The sequence below is a fragment of the Sciurus vulgaris genome (assembly GCF_902686455.1).
Source record: "Sciurus vulgaris genome assembly, chromosome: 9".
NCBI lineage: Eukaryota > Metazoa > Chordata > Mammalia > Rodentia > Sciuridae > Sciurus > Sciurus vulgaris.
This window is the reverse complement of record NC_136469.1, coordinates 97,323,082-97,341,306: the sequence shown is the minus strand read 5'-3', so window position 1 is coordinate 97,341,306 and position 18,225 is coordinate 97,323,082. Positions and strand designations below refer to the sequence as shown.

The following is an 18,225-nucleotide window of genomic DNA, read 5'->3' as shown; positions in this document are numbered from 1 at the left end:
GAGAAACTATTTAAAATGGGAAAGATTTACTTTGGCTCAGGGTTTCAGAGGTTCAGTTCATAATAACTTGGCTCCATCACTGTGGGCCTATGATAAGGCAGATCGTTATAGTGAGGAAGATGTGGTAGGGCAAAGCTGCTCATTCATAGTAGCCAGAAAGATACACACACACACACACACACACACACACACACACACACACACACACACAAAGAAAGAGAGAGAGAGAGAAAGAGAGAGAGAGAGAGAGAGAGAGAGAGAGAGGGAGGGAGAGAGAGAGAGAGAGAAAGGAGCTGAGGATAAAATATACTTTTCAGAGGCCTGGCCCAATGACCTACTTCCTCTAACATTACCCTACCTCCTAAAGTTTACACCACCTTCAAATAACACCACAAGCTGGCAAGTAAGCTTTTAGCACATGACCTTTGGGGAATGTTTCAGATTCAAAATAAGAAGGATATAAAAACCCTGACACTAATCACCAACAAAATAATAGGACACCATATTCCACTGAAGTGCAAAGTGAAAAACCTAGTGATACAGATAAGATACATAATATAATTAGAGTAAAAAGCATTACAGACTTCTCTTAAATTTCTCTGGAAATTTTGGTTCCAGGATAACCTGCAGTTACCAAAATTTGTAGATGTTCAAGTCCTTTTAAAATAACATAGTATTTGCTTATTGACCAAGTTTATGTTCCTATATACTTTGTCATCCCAAGATTACTTGTAATACTTAATACAATGTAATGCTATGTAAATACAATGTAAATGCTATGTAAATAGTGGTTATACTGAATTGTATAGGGAATAATGGCAAGAGAAAAGTCTGTATATGTTCAGTACAGATGCAATTTTTTAAATTATTTTTGATTGGCAGTTGTTCCCATTGTGCATGTGGAACCAGTGACAAACTATATTTGAAAACTGTTGTTAGTGCAAGATATACCATTCAATAGATGTTTGAATGAAGGATGTAGCTAGAGAAACAGAGAAAAGATAATGGGAAACAAGGTATGAAGAATAGCATCAACCCCACCACAGGTTTTATCAGTTATGCTCTCTTGTTATATGATGGGAAAACTGTATGTAGACTTAAAACAGGATATGAACAGGTTTCAGTCCTTGTTCTGTCACCATGAGCTATGAAAATTTGGAAAAATATCTTATCATTTATAAACCAGTTTTCAAGTCTGTAAAGTGGGTTTTGAGAGATATAATATTTTTCTCTTCTTCATCATTCTTTAGTCCTTAGCAGTCTGGTTTCACCCCACTCTTGGTCATTAGAATCAGCGCAGCAATAATCGCCTCATATTTATCACTTCTTGATTATTAAATCCAATCAAGGTATTTTAATCATCATCTTATCTCTCTGCTCCTTTTGATTAATCATGCCTTAAAACCCCTCCAGGTCTTAATAACACAACCGTACTAGTTTCTATGTAGAAGTGTTTTTCAAACAGCAGGTTAGGACTTTGTAGTAGACTCCATTAATGGATCACCAGCAGACATTCAAGAGATTTTGGCTGGTTGTATGATTTGTTTCAAATTTTAACAGATATTATTTTTTAGAATGATTTTAGGTTCACAGCAAAAAAGCAGAAGATAGTTTTCACATATCCCCCTTCCTCCAACACATACATAGCTTCCCCCATTAGGAACTTGATTTTTTCTTTAAGACATAGAATAGAATGTTAAATGTAAAATGCATCACACTAGCTATGTTTAGCATTGTTAGGCAACACATTTGTGTATGTGTGTGTGTGAATGTGAGTGTCCATGTTTACAGATCATTGTACCTTTGAATGTACACCTGATCACAACATACAAAATATTTCTCATGTTAAAAATTGCATCGTAGTAAAAATTTTGTAAGAGATTGTAATTCAGCTTTTCCACTTAATTTGCTAGTTTCTATTTTATTACACTCCCCTCTCTTTGATATTGATCCTCTTCTCTTTTGACTATCTATAACCTTTAATTATCTCTTTGACAGCTTTCTCTCTGGAATATCACAGCCAACTTTTCATTGTTGCCACCTAGATGTTTAGAGACACCTAAACTCATCATAACAGTGAGCATTACAACTGACTGACATGAAGAGAATATGTTAGCATGGTTAAGCTGACAACAGTATGAAAGATAGGTTAGAAGACCAGAGCCTGGAAGTAGAAAGATAAGTTAGAAAGTTATTACTATGATTCAAATAATAATAATTAGAGAATAAGTGAAAATTTTGGATATTCAAGGTGATGTGAAAAAATAAATTTAATAGCAATTTAAGTAAAAAAGAAAAAGAAAGAGTCCCTAATTCATGACGGTTTGACTTATGATTTTCTGACTTTCAATACTGTGAAAGTCATACACATTCAGTAGAAACAAATTTTTCTTGGGGCTAGCAAAGCAGGGTACATCTAACATGTTCTTCCAATACCAGGTAATGGCTGTGAGCCATAGTTGCCATTTAGCCATGCCTTCAGTAGGGTAACCAAACAATGCACTACACTGTACTGTGTTACTAGCATCTTTTCAGTGTTGTGTTTTGTGTTTTTGAATCCCTTCATATCTACAAGCACCCATGTGTGTATTTACATGAAATATTCAACATTTTATTATAAAATAGGCTTCACATTAGATGATTTTGCCATACTAAAAGAAAATTTAAATGTTCTGAGCACATTTGAGGTAGGTAGGCTAGGTTAAACTATGATGTTCAATAAGTTTGGTATATTAAATGCATCTTCAATTCAATGGTATTTTCAACTTATAATGAGTTTCCTGGGACATAACTCAACAATAAACCAAGAAACATCTACCTATATTAAGATCAAGATGATGAGTGACAAATTGATACCAATTCTAGAGAATAAGATTAGATTATTTCTCCAAAGTTTTCAACCTGAAGAAAAAAGCAATTTTACTAATAATCAACAGTGATAATACCATGATTATATTTTTAATTTGAGCCACTAGCAGGACACTACACATAAGTAGATAAAATACTAAAATCTATCCAGAACTAATCCCAGTCCATAATTTAGTTCCATAGAAATTTTGGTTTAATGAACAATATACATCTGTATTTATGTTCAACTTTATACAGAGTTAATTGGTTAAAATAAATTTTCAACTAAACCTACTCCTAAAATTCCACTGCTAGCTGAATCCTTAGATCTGTCTATACTTATATCATAATCATATATACAATAAAACATTGGTAATAGTTTTCTAATTTTTCAAATAGTCCTCCTTTCTATAAAATATTGAGTTTAAAAAGAGAGAGAATGCTAAAATTCACACTATTATTCAGATGTTTAAGTTCTAGGATTATACATAAAGATAGATTTTCCCAGTGGAATCCTCTTCAGTTCACACTAAAACAATCTTGCGCTTTTCTAGGAATGGTTTAACTTTAAAATTACATGTCAACAAAGAAATCTGTGATGCTGTTGTGTCAGATAATTAATTCCTCATTTTCTCTCCTCTTTAACTAAACTTCATAAAATGCCCTGAAACCATACTTTAACTGGGTGATGACTATTTAATTAGATCAAGACCTTAGCATAGAAGAATAATGATAGAATTGAAGACAGTTATGGATTACAGTTTGAGCTTTTGCTACCTCTCTTCAATGAAGCCAGCAGTTATATAAAATAACTACACAAAAAGTCAATGAAAGCTTATGAACTCATGTTTTGGCTCTCCCACCAATAAAAAAGCTGAATAAAGAATAGACATCTATTACTGCACAGCATCATTCAAAGAGAATTGGTCTTGAAATCAGAAGACCCCTTTTCAGATCAAATTTTATAATTTGCTAATGATTTGGCCATAAGAAGTCACTTAAATTCTCTGAGGCTCTTCTTTTTTCTATTTGTAAAATAAAATTAATGTACTTCACAATCTAGAAGACACAAACACATAAAGCACTTAAATAACAACATTATCCCAGGTTGCCTGTTGAAACACTTTATGAAATATGCCCAAGGAAAAGGAGACAGACTGAAGAGCAGGTTAACTTGTGTTATAAGAAGGAAAGCAAGGGAAGGAAGTTGTAAGGCCACAGAAGTTATTTGAAAATGCATTGTTATGATAAAGGTAAGGAGAAGATCATTCACACAACAGCAGGGCCAATAGATTTTTTTAAAAAAAGGTTTAAAGAGAGATAGAGGGGAATGAAAATGGAGTTCAAACAAATTCTTACAAGGTAATAATGAGAAGCTCTATGCAAAAATGCAAAGCAATGCACAGGAGAATATAATTGGTTTCACAAATAAGAGGTGCTATCAACAGCATTGTTTCAACCTCAATATGTAAGGCTGTGTAAGCTTATTGGGACTCATTTAGTAAAAGCATGAGATTGTCAGTCAAAGAGTAGATAGACAAAGAGTAGGAATGCTGTTGCTATGTTTGTATCCAAGAAGAATAGCCTTACAACAATGCTAATGGAATATTATAAAAGAGTTGTACAAATTGTATTCACAGCTTGCTTTCTTATGCTCCAGGTGTGTATTGAGAAATGCAGAGTGGAGAATGCGTGAAGCATAAAACATCCTGTTCCCAAGAGGTACAGCACAACAAGACAAAATCTGCTCAGGAAGAAGGTAAATACAGGTTTGCTTCAGTCTCCCAAAATATACGAACAACCACTGGCACAAGGCCCTTCATTGCCCCAAAGTACTAGGTCTGTTCCACTGGAAAAGATATCTTCTGGTAGGTAGGTTCCCCAAGGGAATCTTTATCTTTCCATTTATGTATATAGAAAAATAAATCTCATTCCACTAATAATTTTAAGTTGCTAAGCCCTGGGGACTTCTTAAAGGAGATAAATCCACCTGTCTGTCTCCGATCCAAAAGCATATACTCTTCCTATACGATCAGATGCATTTTTGTCAGGCACAGTATCTCTGGAAAATATACTCAAAATTGTCTTTAACAACATCAGGTGTTAAATAAGTTCCATCTAGGAAAAAATGTAATGACCAACTAGCCTGGTCAGTGGATAGGAGGAGAAAACTAGAATCATAAAAATGCAGTTGATAACAACTGACAATTCCTAAGGTCAGGGCTCTAAAGAACAGGCTCATTGTCCAAAGGATAGTGTCCAAAGATAACTGTGGTTTTTTCAGCAGCCACTAAACTAAACAGGCAAATTACTAAGCAAGGAAACAAGGACACAGATCAAATGTGCACAGAAGCAGACAAGAATTAAAGTGAGGTCTGTTAAGAGTATATAGTGCCAGGCCGTAGGGTCTTCAGATATATCCGATAAGTAAGGAATGTATGAGAAAAACATATAGCTTCCTAAGATATTCCAAATACCCAAAACAAATCCAAGTGTTATAGTCATTTTAGATTCAGGATAAATAAGTCCTAGAGAAAATTAATATTTAGCAATACATGAAGGCAGACTTGAGCTAACAGTGCTGTATGGATGGTTTACACTGAGAAAACATGTAGATCCAAGAAATTCATTTTCAGCGTATCAGGTCCTAAGTGAAAAACATCAGAACTATTTATAGTTCCAAATTTTAAATGCATTCCTGGTGTTTGTCGTGAGTTCAGGGGCTAAAGAAGGCCTCATCTTCACATAAAGGTGGTGGAAGAGAAGAACTAAGCAGAAATGAAAGACACAGAAGTTGCCAGATGCACATAAATCACAAAACTTCTTCTTCTGGATCAACAACAACCTTCTCATCACCAACACCTACATTCAGAGGAAAAGATAGAGTGAAAAATAGAAAGTTCTAGAAAGTTCTGTCTGTATTTTTTGCCCCAGAGAATTTTTTTCCTAGAAAAATTAAAACTAGCTATTTAGATTGTGTTTCAGGATCTAAAGATGATTCCGATTCCACCTTCTTTTTTTAAAATTATTTTTTAGTTGTCAAAGGACTTTTATTTATTTGTGTGCTGTGCTGAGAATTAAACCCAGTGTTTCACACATGCTAAGCAAGTTCTCTACCACTAAGCTACAACCCCAGCCCAATTCCACATTCTTAATAGTGATTTTTGTTTTGTTCTACTGTTTTTGCCTCTCTCATAAAGACTAGTTTTTACTCAGAAAGATTTTTAGTCATAAATGTATACTTCCAATGGTAAATTCACAATATTCAGACTGAAGTAAGCAGCACAGACCTCTTCTCAAAATGTGAATGAATTAAATGTTATTTTTGTTTTATAATTTAGGAAGTTAAATCATGAAAAATATTAAGAGTCTTGATACTGTCTCAGTCTCTTAAGCACTTCAACACATAAATTTTAAGTTAGCTGGACTTTCTTGTACATGAAATTGTTCGACTCTAAAAAGGAGTATACAGTGCTGTTTGTGGTCACCTCTCCAGATTCTCTTTTTCTCTCAATTCTTTTTTTTTAATTATTTATTTATTTTTTAATTTTTGTAAACTGCATTTTGATTCATTGTACACAAATGGGGTACATCGTTTCATTTCTATGGTTGTACATGATGTAGATTCATACCATTCGTGTAATCATACATGTACATATGGTAATGATGTCTGCCTCATTACACCATTTTTCATACCCCCCCTCTCATTTCCTTCTACCTAATCCAAAGTTCCTCCATTCTTTTCTCACCCCCCACCACCCCACCCCCATTATATATCATTCTCCATTTATTAGGGAAAACATTTGACCCTTGTTTTTTGGGGATTGGCTTATTTCACTTAGCATGATATTCTCCAATTCCATCCATTCACCTGTTGGTTCCACAATTTAGCTATTGTAAATTGAGCTTCTATAAACATTGATGTGGCTGTGTTACTGTAGTATGCTGCTTTTAAGTCCTTTGAGTATAAACTGAGGAGTGAGATAACTGGATCAAAATGTGGATCCATTCCAAGTTTCCTGAGGATTCTCCACACCTCTTTCCAGAGTGGCTGCACCAATTTGCAACTCCCCCAGTAATGTAAAAGTGTACTTTTTCCCCCACATCCACGCCAACATCTATTATTGTTTGTGTTCTTGACAATAGGCATTCTAATTGGAGTAAGATGAAATCTTAGAGTTTTTTAATTTGCATTACTCTAATTACTAAAGATGTTGAACAGTTTTTCATATATTTATTAATTGCCTGTATGTCTTTTTATGTAAAGTGTCTGTCCAGTTCCTTTCCCCACTTATTTAGTCCTGATCTACTTTTTTGCATCAATTATCTTGTTTCTAACTCTGAAACTCAGCTTTGTCACTTGGTCTCTATAATTTTATTCTTGGCTAATCATTGAGAATTTTGAACTAAGAATCTCACTCCATCCTGCTCACCATGACCTTCTGAGATATTATCCTTCCTCCTTGAATTGACAGCTCACACCCAGAAGCCTCCCTGTAGCACCTCATTTCCCCAATACACCCCTCTCAAGCAAAAGATAGTGAGGGAGGAATTACTCCTCAGACAAAACATAACTCAATACCAGAAGTCAGAAAATTGCATGTATTTTCTTTATTACTAAAGAATGCCAGATTTAAGGGGGAAATCTATACAAAGATCTATCATTGCAAGGTGAGAGTTCGTCCCCATTCAACATTGTAATATGAAGTTGACACCTTTAATAGATGGTTTGCTTTTCTAGACATATTTCCAAAAGTCAATGATTAAGTGAATTTTAGTAGTCTTCTAATTTTTGCCTCTATAAGAATCATCTAAGGTGCTATTTTACAGCATGATTTGCTGTGATTCACCTCTAGAAACTCTGATTCAGTGGATCTGGAGTGTGACAGAGGAAACCGCATTTCAAAAATTATAAGTGATTCTGTTAGGTACAGTAGCACACACCTGTAATCCCAGGGACTGGGAGGTTCAGCAGGAGGATCAAGAGTTCAAAACCAGCCTCAGCAGCAGTGTGGTGTTAAACAACTCAGGGAGACCCTGTCTCTAAATAAAATACACAATAAGGCTGGGGATGTGGCTTAGTGGTCGAGTACCCCTGAGTTCAATCCCTGTACAAAAAAAAAAAAAAAAATTACAAGTGATTCTGATGATGTGCTCCAGGATCAAATTTGGTCAAGCATTAACTTCAAACTCCTAACTTTTGGTTCACTGCTTTTATTAATATTTCTACATATTTTAGTGTTGTTCAGTTATAAACTTTTCCACCATTTCTCAAAAATATACTCATTTTATGACTCTTCCATAATATATTATTTGTGTAACAGTCTCTAAACATTTATGTTTCCCTTCAGAAAAACAGAAAATCATATTTTAATTGAGCTGTGAACTTGGATGCAAGCCTACTAGAACTCATAGGAAAAGGTGTTTCTCTATTTTATTTTCTTTTTTATTAGTTTACAGTCACTGATTTCTCATTTATTCTTACATTTTATGGTTGAACTAATTTGATCTCATAATCTCAAGGCATTCATAAAGACAGAGAAATTAGACAAAGTAAAAGAAAACCAAATGAGCTTTTTTTTCCCCTTTGATAAAATTTAAAATAGAGTTACTGAAGTCAATGGTAAACTACCAGTGATTAAAAAAAAAAAAAAAAAACTGAAAATTCATTTTATTGATGAGGAATAGACAAATAAGAAACACTCTGCTCACTTAGTCACCATTAATACTTTCAAAGCAATTAAAAAATAGTCCATTAAAGACTCCAAGTGATTTGTAATGTGAGTTGGACATTGTTGTCATTGGGGTCAGTCAAGATAGATTTTCATTCAATTACCTGCACATCTTACCTCCCCAAGGATACTTGAAGGAATCATCTGTACCAAACTCCTCAGTGATTCTTAACTTGAAGTTCATTAGCTCAATGGCAGATTGATGTATTGCATTTAAAATACACTCAAATGTCATCTTTTAAAATATCTACTAACAGCCTTACACTATGGAGTTAAATCCAATCATTCAATTTAGCTTTTGGTTCTTTAGAGAAATTACTTTCCTTTATCAAATTCAAGCTGCAAGGCTGCCAGGAAAGGTGTTAATCATGTCATTTGCTACCATTAATGTAAGCTTTGTTTTTATCCAATTCTCTGCTCAACTTCCTTCTGCAACTACAGTTTTTCTAACCAGAATGTCCCACTGTATAATTACTTCCTAAGAGTAACTTATGTGCATTAAGTAGCATATTAAACAATCAATAAATACTTACTGAATGTCCACCAAGAAGACCTGTGCCCTTTACTCAAAGAACTTACCCTATTGGCCAAACATGATTTATATACATGAAATGATTAAAGGGTCCATAATATTCTAAATTTTGCAGTTCAAAGAATTACAGGGTTGCCCCTAATCCACAGCTCTAGTTCCTGTGATTTCATGGTCTGTGGTCAATCACAATCTGAAAATAGTAATGAAAAATTCCAGAAACAAATAATTCCTAAGTTTTAAATTGTCATTCTGGGTAGCATGAGGAAATCACACACCTCATCAAGCTTTATCCCAGGTAGAATGTGAATCATCCCTTAGGCCTGCTTAATCTCTGTTCTCATTGCAGTGTAGAGAGAAACTATTTCACCTAACTTTTATTATAGTATTTGTTATAATTATTCTCTTTTATAATTGGCTAGTGTTGTTAATCTCTTATGCCTAATTTATAAAATAAACTTCATTATAGGTATGTATGTATAGGGAAAAAAACTACATCCAATTATATAGTGTTTGGTACAATCTTCTGTTTCAGGCATCCACTGGGGGTCTTCGAGTACATTCCCAGAGAATAAGGGGAGACCACTGTATGTACTACAGAAGTTCAACAATAGGAAGGAGGTCAGAGGATTTAAGTTGGGCTCTGAGGAATGAGCAGGGTTGGGGGAGAAGATGACAGAAAAGAAAGCCACTACAAAAAGACTGAAAATGGTGTGAGCACAGAAGGTGGTGGGCTCAGAAGCAAGGAGGTGTGTGTCTAACGTGAAGTGGAGTGAGCAGCCAGCCTGCCTGAACTGGAAGCTTCACATTGGGAAACAGTAGGAGAAAAGATAGACTGGATAAAACAAGAATAACATTTATTAGACTGTCCTGCTGTAAAACAACAAAAGATCAAAGACCATCTCTGATCTCTAAAGGTTTACATTCCTTAGAGAAAGATAATATCCTAGGAACAGTATTATAGTCTTGTCTCTCAAGTTGTTCAGCTACAGTCATTTTCTGCTCTTAAATTTGTTTCATTTTCCACCATCACTTCATTTGTAGGCTACCAGAGAAAAACTTAAATTCATCTTTGATTGTTTAAGCTGATCTCTCTCTTTACAGGTTACCAAGTGATGCAAATGCACTTAACTCACATAATTAATCACAGATTGGGCATAATTATTATAACACCCATCCACATGTAAGCGCTCAGATTCTATAGTCTTTAAATGTAAAATACTTCCCTTTGAGAATATCGAGTTATGAATTATGACAAGAAGAAATCTAATTGAGTGTATTTCAATCACACCTTACATTAATTTACCATGGAAATGGCAGAATACTATTTTAAGTTAAATTTGGATTTGACCATCAATTCCTCCTTACATGGAAAGTCAGAAAATCTCTTCCCATCAATTTTATTCACTGTCCCCAACTTGAAAGTGAGAGTTGATTTATTGTTCTTTGCTATTCTGCTCTTCTATTTTCTTCCCTGGTACCATGTGGGGGGTTGCTGAGGCCGTTGGCAGTGATGCATGGATCTAGTTAATCCAGACATTTGGGCTTTGTGATCTCCCCAAGAATCCCAGTCAGTCCCATTCTCACTCTCCTTCCCAGTTCCCGTAGTATTATTCTCATTACGGACACATAAGTATTTGGTAAAAGTGTTGGTTGCCAATTTAAACTATTTATTTCTTCACTGCTTCAGCTGCTGCTGGATTTCTAAACTCAATCTGCCAATAACTTCCATGCGGCACATGCTCACTGCGGTTTTAATTGCTGTTGCCAGTTGCTGAACTCTTTGTACACATTCGCAATTCATTGTGTTACCCCTTAGTGCTGTTTCTGGCATCTGCCCTAACTGCTGGATTTTCGGGTATGGAAAGGTTCAGCTATTTTCTTTACAAACTCTCTGCCCAGTGGGAGGTGCTATTATTTTACTTTATATGGAGAAATTGGCAATTCCCCCAGGAAATCAAAGAAAATCCCTGTCTTTTATACTTCCTCATTTTCTCACTCTGACTAAAGTCAAAAGTTATTTCACCCGGAGGCTATGAGAGTACCAGGAGTTTGTTTTATTTTAAACCCAAACCCTTCCACTAAAAGTTAATATAAAATCCAACCACACACAATTAAGAACTAGCTAATAGCTCAATTTTCAGGAGACCCTAAAAATGCTGAATTACAAAATATTTCACAGATTTATTTCAATCAATATTTAACAAGAAATCTATGAATATGTACTGTGATCTCCCTTGTTTGAATAATGAAACTGAAGTTTTAAAAAGTTAATGAAATCATCCCAAATAATGAAAACCTGGGATTTAAATATAGGTAAGTAAACGTAGTAAAGAAATTATCAGATGCCAACTTATTTACTTCTACTTTATATTGCCTGTCAGACCTCCAATGACATGAAGAAAAAAATCTATTTAGAGTGAGATAAAAAGTTCCCTGTCCATGACCATTAGTTTTTAGAAGACATAAAACACTATAAGAATTTAGAACAAGAAAATAATGTACTTCCAATATGCATATGTATAGTGTTGCAAATAGAATCAACCCTAGCTCAAATACAATAGAAGTTCATCACTTATTCTCATAATTGTCCAAGGGGAAGGTTCAGGTCAACAGCCTAATTCTCCCTTGACGCTCTTATTTGGGCACCCAGTCTGACAAGGTTTGATCTTTTATAATATATGGCTTCCAGGGTCCTTCTGGTCACCTCTCATTTTTTTCATTCTAGCCCAAAGACGAATAAGAAAGAACTTGAAGGAACATGTCTGGGAATTTTTTTAGCCAACCTCAGAAGTGGCATACTTACATACCACTGAACAAAAATTGTCTGATGATTATAACTAAATTTGACTAAAGTTGGGAAATAGTGTAGCTGGGCAACAACATGTCCAGCATTTCAATTTCAATGGTTCTGAGGGACAGGTAGGCATCTCTACCACCATCTGTCTTTCTGGTTTTCAAATATCTGTGCACAGATTTCCTCCTTTTCCCAGAAAAGAATTCAAAGTCTTATTAGTTGCTGCATTATTCTAATACCCAGGTTCTCTGATGGGAGAAATTTCTCCACCAGGGCTGGATGTTTCCTTTGCAGTACAGTCTTTCAGCTAAGGTTATCTACCCTAGCCCCAGCAAAATATGCATTGATAAGCAGAATAACCACAATAAAAATATCCGTTAAAAAAAGGGAAGAATATGTGGAGCAACAGAACTTTTATTTCTTGCTTTCAGGAATTTAAAATTGCTGAGCCACTTTGGAAGACAGTTCTGACAGTTTCTCACAAAAGTAAATATAGACTTTCCACATGTCCCAGCAATCATGCTCCTTGGTATTTACCCCAGTGAGTATGACCAAATCACATAGATCTGGAAACAACCAAGATGCCCTTCAAAAACTGAATGAACGAATATCTGTGGTATATCCATACAATGCAATAGAATTCGAGATAAAAAGAAATGAACTGTCAAGGCACAAAAAAGACACGGAGATATTTTAAATGCAGATTGCAAAGTGAAAGAAGTTGATCTAGAAGGCTCACACAATGTATGACTACAACTACATGACATTCTGGAAAAGGAGAAACTAGGGTAACAGTGAAAAAGTTAGCAGTTGCCAAGAGAAAGGGAAGAAAGGAGGGAGGGAAGGATGAATAGGCAGAGCACAAAGAATTTTTAGGAAAATAAAACAGTTCTGTATGATACTGTAATGGTGTGTACATGTCATTATGCTCTTTTAAAAACCCATAGAATATGTAACATAAAAAATAAGCTCTCAAGGAAACTATGGAATTTAATCAATAATAATATCTCAATATTGCTCAACACTTGTAACAAATGTACCACACTCATGAAACACGTTCCTAATAGGAGAAACTGTGGGAAATGGAGAATAGGGTGGGGGTAAGGAAATATAAGGGAACTCTGTCCTATGCTCAATTTTTCCAAAAATCTAAACTGCTCAGAAAAACAAAGTTTAGTAATTTTTCAAGTCAGGGAAGGGGACAGAAGAATAGAAATCATGGTCCACTGAAATGACACATCCTGCTAGGACAGCATTATGTAAGACTCTGGTCTGGCTGAGGAGAAAGTTCCTAGGCTAGGAGTGATTCTGCTCCCGGGAGATGCTTCCTTGTTCATCATCCTAACAGGCCCCTGGATTTGCTTTCTGAGCGAGGTCTCCCCCTCTGCAGTTCTCCAGGGCACCTCTGCAATGAGAGTAGGCATGTGTGCCCTCCTTCAGGGCTGGCAGATTCCACAACCCACATCTTGCTTATGATAGTTCAACAGTTTAAGGCCTATGTTATATGTCAAAGCAGCAAAAACTCTCAGGAAAAGCTTATCATTTCCTTGGCTTATAATTCCCTCAAAACTAAGTAGGTTTCTGGTCTAGTTCCTATTCCTTCCAAGCTTACCCAAGATAGTTTCTTAGGCATTATTTTTCAGTCTGCTCATTTCATCTTAACTTCCATGGAGAGAGAGAGAAAGAGAGAGAGACAGAGACAGAGACAGAGAAAGGGAGAAGGAGAACTACAACTCAGTGACAGCTACCTTGAGGCCATTCAAAATAGTTGGGTGGGGAGATATCATCCCTCATCTGAGTTTTGCTGCAAGCCTAATTACCTTAACTCAGAGATCTTATTAAAGACTTTTGAATCTATTTTCTGTTCAAATGCAGGCATTTAGCTTTTCCAACCCTGTCAAGCCCTTCATTTGTGGATGCTCATGCTACCCTTCAATCTCTGCACAAACCAGTCAATTCTTGTAATACTTTATGTGACACAATAAATACATGCACTCATTCAGTTCTTTCCAGTCACAACACCTAAAATGCAGTGAGCATGTGGTCTGCATTCTGAGGTAGAGTTATGTGAATAAATATCAAAGTGTTGCTGTGATATAATGTATTTCTCCATTTTTCAGCCTGGGTCACCCAGACATTAATTTCTGAATTGGTTACGAAAGATAAATTGATTAAAACAAACACCAAAAATTCAGCTTTAAAAAATAGGTCTTTCTCATTCAAAAGTCCTGGGTAGGGGTTCCAGACCAATTTTGGCTTTTCTCTGTGTAGTCATTCAGGGATTAGTCTAAAGGCTACTCTGCCATTTTTAACGCATGTCTTTCAAGATCTCCCTGCTTTTGTAAGCAGTTAGGCAGAAAGAGAAAAGAGCATGGAAAAATATTCAGAGAGCATATAGGCTAGGCCTGCCCATGAAATGTGCCACTTCTGTTCACATTCCATCAGAGGCTCAACCACAAGGCAATGTCCAACTGAAGAGAAAACTGGAGAATGTAGTGTAGCTGACCAACCATTTGTCCAATATTTGCATTTTAAGGAAAAAGGGGGGGACACATTTTACAATAATATTGCCCCAATTGCAGTAGTCCTTAGTCCTGGCTTAAAAACATGAAATAGTAACTGATTTCACTCCACCATTGCCCAGGATCTTGCTAATCTACCTTCAAGTGCAGACTTCAAACCAATCATCTGATTAGGACAACAACAACAAAAACAAAAATCACTTTCTCCTTACTTAAATGATCACCTTCTAATCGTCTGCGGCAGAATCTTCCTCTACTCCAGATAGTTTTCAGTGGGAAAAATTAATTCAAGAAAAGCTCTCTTCCAGAAACTGGTAATCACATCAAAGTATAATGGTGTACTTTATTATCTCCATCGAGGTTAATCATGTGTGGGAAATCAGTAGCCTTTTTCGCATTGCACTCGCAGTCCTGTATTTATACATGGTTCCCCAACAAGAAACAAGAAGCAGACATGGAGGTCATTCTGAAGTCTTCTGTCCAGTAAAAACACCTACATCTCCAGGAAGAATGAAAACCAGTCATCTGTAACAGTCTAGTCTCATCCAGACAGAGTAATGAAACATACCTTTCAAAAAGAAGGCATTCTCAGAAACATCATCATTCCTAAATATCTTCACTTAATGAACATACGATATCATTCCAAAAAGTCTACTTACATAATGCATTTATTCTTTGCAAACAATGTCCCCATTTGACTGAGGAGAAAACTAATGTTAGGGAGTATTCACTCCCTAACTTACTGAAGCATAGCAAAAAACCATACATGAGCAGACTGAAAACTTCTCTGCACAGTTCAAAATGTTTTCATTCAAGCTAACAATTACATCACATTTTTCTCCAATGAACAATGCATAATTCATAAGTTGTTCTTGCTTTACATTTGTGCAGCTAATGCTCCATTCAGGAGGTTTTCCCAGAGTGCAGGAACAATCAACTCTGAAGGAGTATTCAAGTCCTTACCTGTTAAGAGACAGGAGTTGCCTGTTGACAGTTTTTTACAGCTTCTACCTATCAAAATTTCAGAACACACTGTTAGAAAACCTTGCAGGTGTAGAGTTACTCAGAAACAATCTTAGCCTCATCCCATTAAACATTTGAGTCATCTAAAGCTGCTTGTTCTAATTCACACTTACCCATCTACCTTCTGATTATGATGTGGCTTCCCTTGCAGTTCTGCAACAGGGAAAAAATGTGCTGATCAAAAGGGTGGGAGATTTTATAGTATGTGTGACACCTTCTTATAACAAATGAACAAATGGCTTAGATGATAATGTTACTTCCCATGCAAATTACCAAGAGAGGAAATTGGGACAATCATACAAACTCAGGTGTTCTCACCACGCAAAAACTAAATTCCTCACTAAAAATTAGTAAGTTGGTATTATGGGATCCAGAAAAGAGGACTTAACACAGAAATCAGGAGGATGCATCAGCATGTTTGGATGAAATATACTGAGATAATCATAAGGTTTGAAAAGTCAAAGTAAAGAAATGCATTGTGAAGACTGGAAATAAAACTGTGCAAAAATTATATTTGAAACAGGTGTTGACAATGAGAAATTATAGCACTGTAAGGAAGATGGGGATCTGGTCAACCCAAGGAAATACATTTTACATTTTTATAATAGAAAAAAGGAATCTTTAGAAGACAATCCATAACAAATTAAGATGAAATTTCCATCATCATATTATGTTAGCTTAGGCATTAAGTAGAACGAAGGAATTGAATTCATCTGAAATCAGCATAGGGAACAAACATTCAAAACAAAGGCAAATATAACATTTCATGTTTAAAAGAAATGGAAAACGTGTATGTCTCCGACACAGGTAAAAAGTCAAGTAGAAAGAAGTTCCTGTTTTCTGAAAAATTAGGTCTTTCTCTGTTCAGTTATTAATGAACCAAGTGCTATCCTAGGTGATAGATGAAACATAAGGGAAAAGGAAAATGGTTTCAGACTCAATGAAGCTTTGAATATTATTGAATAATTAAGACATACACATCAAACAATTTTATGCAAAAAAACAATAAAAATGATGAAGATTGCAAGCTCAGTAGCGATTCAGAAAACAAAGAACAAGGTAAACTAGAGTTCAGAGATACTCTTGAAGGGGAAAACATTGGATATGAGAACATCATGAAAGCTTTATGGCATCAGTATCATAGGTCACAGCAAGAGAGCAATATCATATAGCCATCACACAAAAAAGCTTTAGAACCATTACATTCTGTCCCACTTCCAATCAAAACTTATATATACTTTTTCTCCCTCAAAACAATTTTGAATTGAAAAGAACTATGTTCATGAGGTGGAGATAAGTGACTGCAGACTTCTACAAGACCATAGGTCACCTTCAATGATTTGAGAATAGGCAACACTGTTGCTAACACACACACACACACACACACACACACACACACACACACACACAATCTTTAGAAAATCAAATAAAATTCCTGGAGTGCAAGTGGAAAACTAACTGGCCTCCTTGGTATATTTTGATTGCTTGTCAAAATGAGACTCAGAGTCATTAAACATTTTAGTGGATTTCCAACATTTAAAAAATCAGAATATGCCAGTTAAAAATTCAAATTCCTATCTCACATATTTTAAAAACCTGAAGATCTGATAACACTATGTATGATTTCCCACTTGTAATTAATTTATTCTTTCATTCATCAAATATTCACTGAGTTCAAACTATGGGGAAAAAGGAGAAGGAAGGGAGGGAGGGAAAGAAGGAAAGGAGGAAAAAAGTTCCTGATTTCATTAAGAATATTTCAATAGAATCTACTGAAGCAGTTGCTCATTTCAAACATACATCCAGCCTAAAACACCATACTTCTCCCATGGCTTCTTATTTTTCTGAGAGATAAAAAACAGATTTTGGAAAAAAGTTTGTAAAATATAAACTCATTTCTCTAACAATGAATCCTGAGATCTCTTGGAATCTATTTTTTTTTTTCTTTTCTTTCTAATCTGCTTCATTCATTTATATTGCTTGTTTAATTCACGAGACATTTAAGTTTTATGATTTGTGGGATTTGTTGATTCAAGTCAAGACCCCTTGTTTTTCAGAGTGTCCAAATTCAGACCTCAACCCCATTCTTCAGCCTATTACAGTTTCAAGTCTTCCCCACAATATCTATCAGTTTCTGCAATTTTTTTGTTTCGTTTTGTTTCATTTTCGTACCAGGGATTGAACTCAGGGGCACTCAACCTTTGAACCATATCCCCAGCCCTGTTTTGTATTTTATTTAGAAATAGAGTCTCACTGAGTTGCTTAGTGCCTCCCTTTTTGCTGAGGCTGGTTTTGAATTTGAGATCCTTCTGCCTCAGCCTCCCAAGCTGCTGGAAATCCAGGCATGAGCCACTAAGCCTGGCTTCTGCAAATTATTTTGTCATTATTTTCTGTTTCCACTTTGGAAGTTCAGTCTCTTTCTTTGAGATACCCTGGAATCAACAAACCCTCTTCAGAGATTTCCACACATGCTCTCACATGAAGTACAGCTGACTTCAGTAGGCTTTACTCAAGATCTTGGTAGACGTAGGAGGCAGCTATTAGAGAATTCTGAAAAGTCTCTGGCATCAAGAAACCAGCTCCATGCCTATAGACACAACTCCAAGGGGCAAGGTTTGAGTGGGAAAGAGGCACAGGTTACCCTACACCAGGAGAGGATGAGTTCCAAGAGATGCTTCAACCTCCCCAACATCTTCATTCTCCAATGGGACATTCTGAGACTTGTTAGTATTTCTAAGAGTATAAAAATCTACAACAGTAATGGATTTAATGCAT

General features: G+C 35.7%; 1 protein-coding gene across 1 annotated transcript in view; it reads right to left on the bottom strand.

The window, feature by feature from the left end:
- Positions 1-18,225, bottom strand: part of LOC306669664 (uncharacterized protein) — a gene marked incomplete at its 5' end in the record, with an annotated part of 150,077 nt that overhangs the window by 39,528 nt on the left and 92,324 nt on the right. The gene's annotated exons all lie outside the window — the stretch shown is intronic.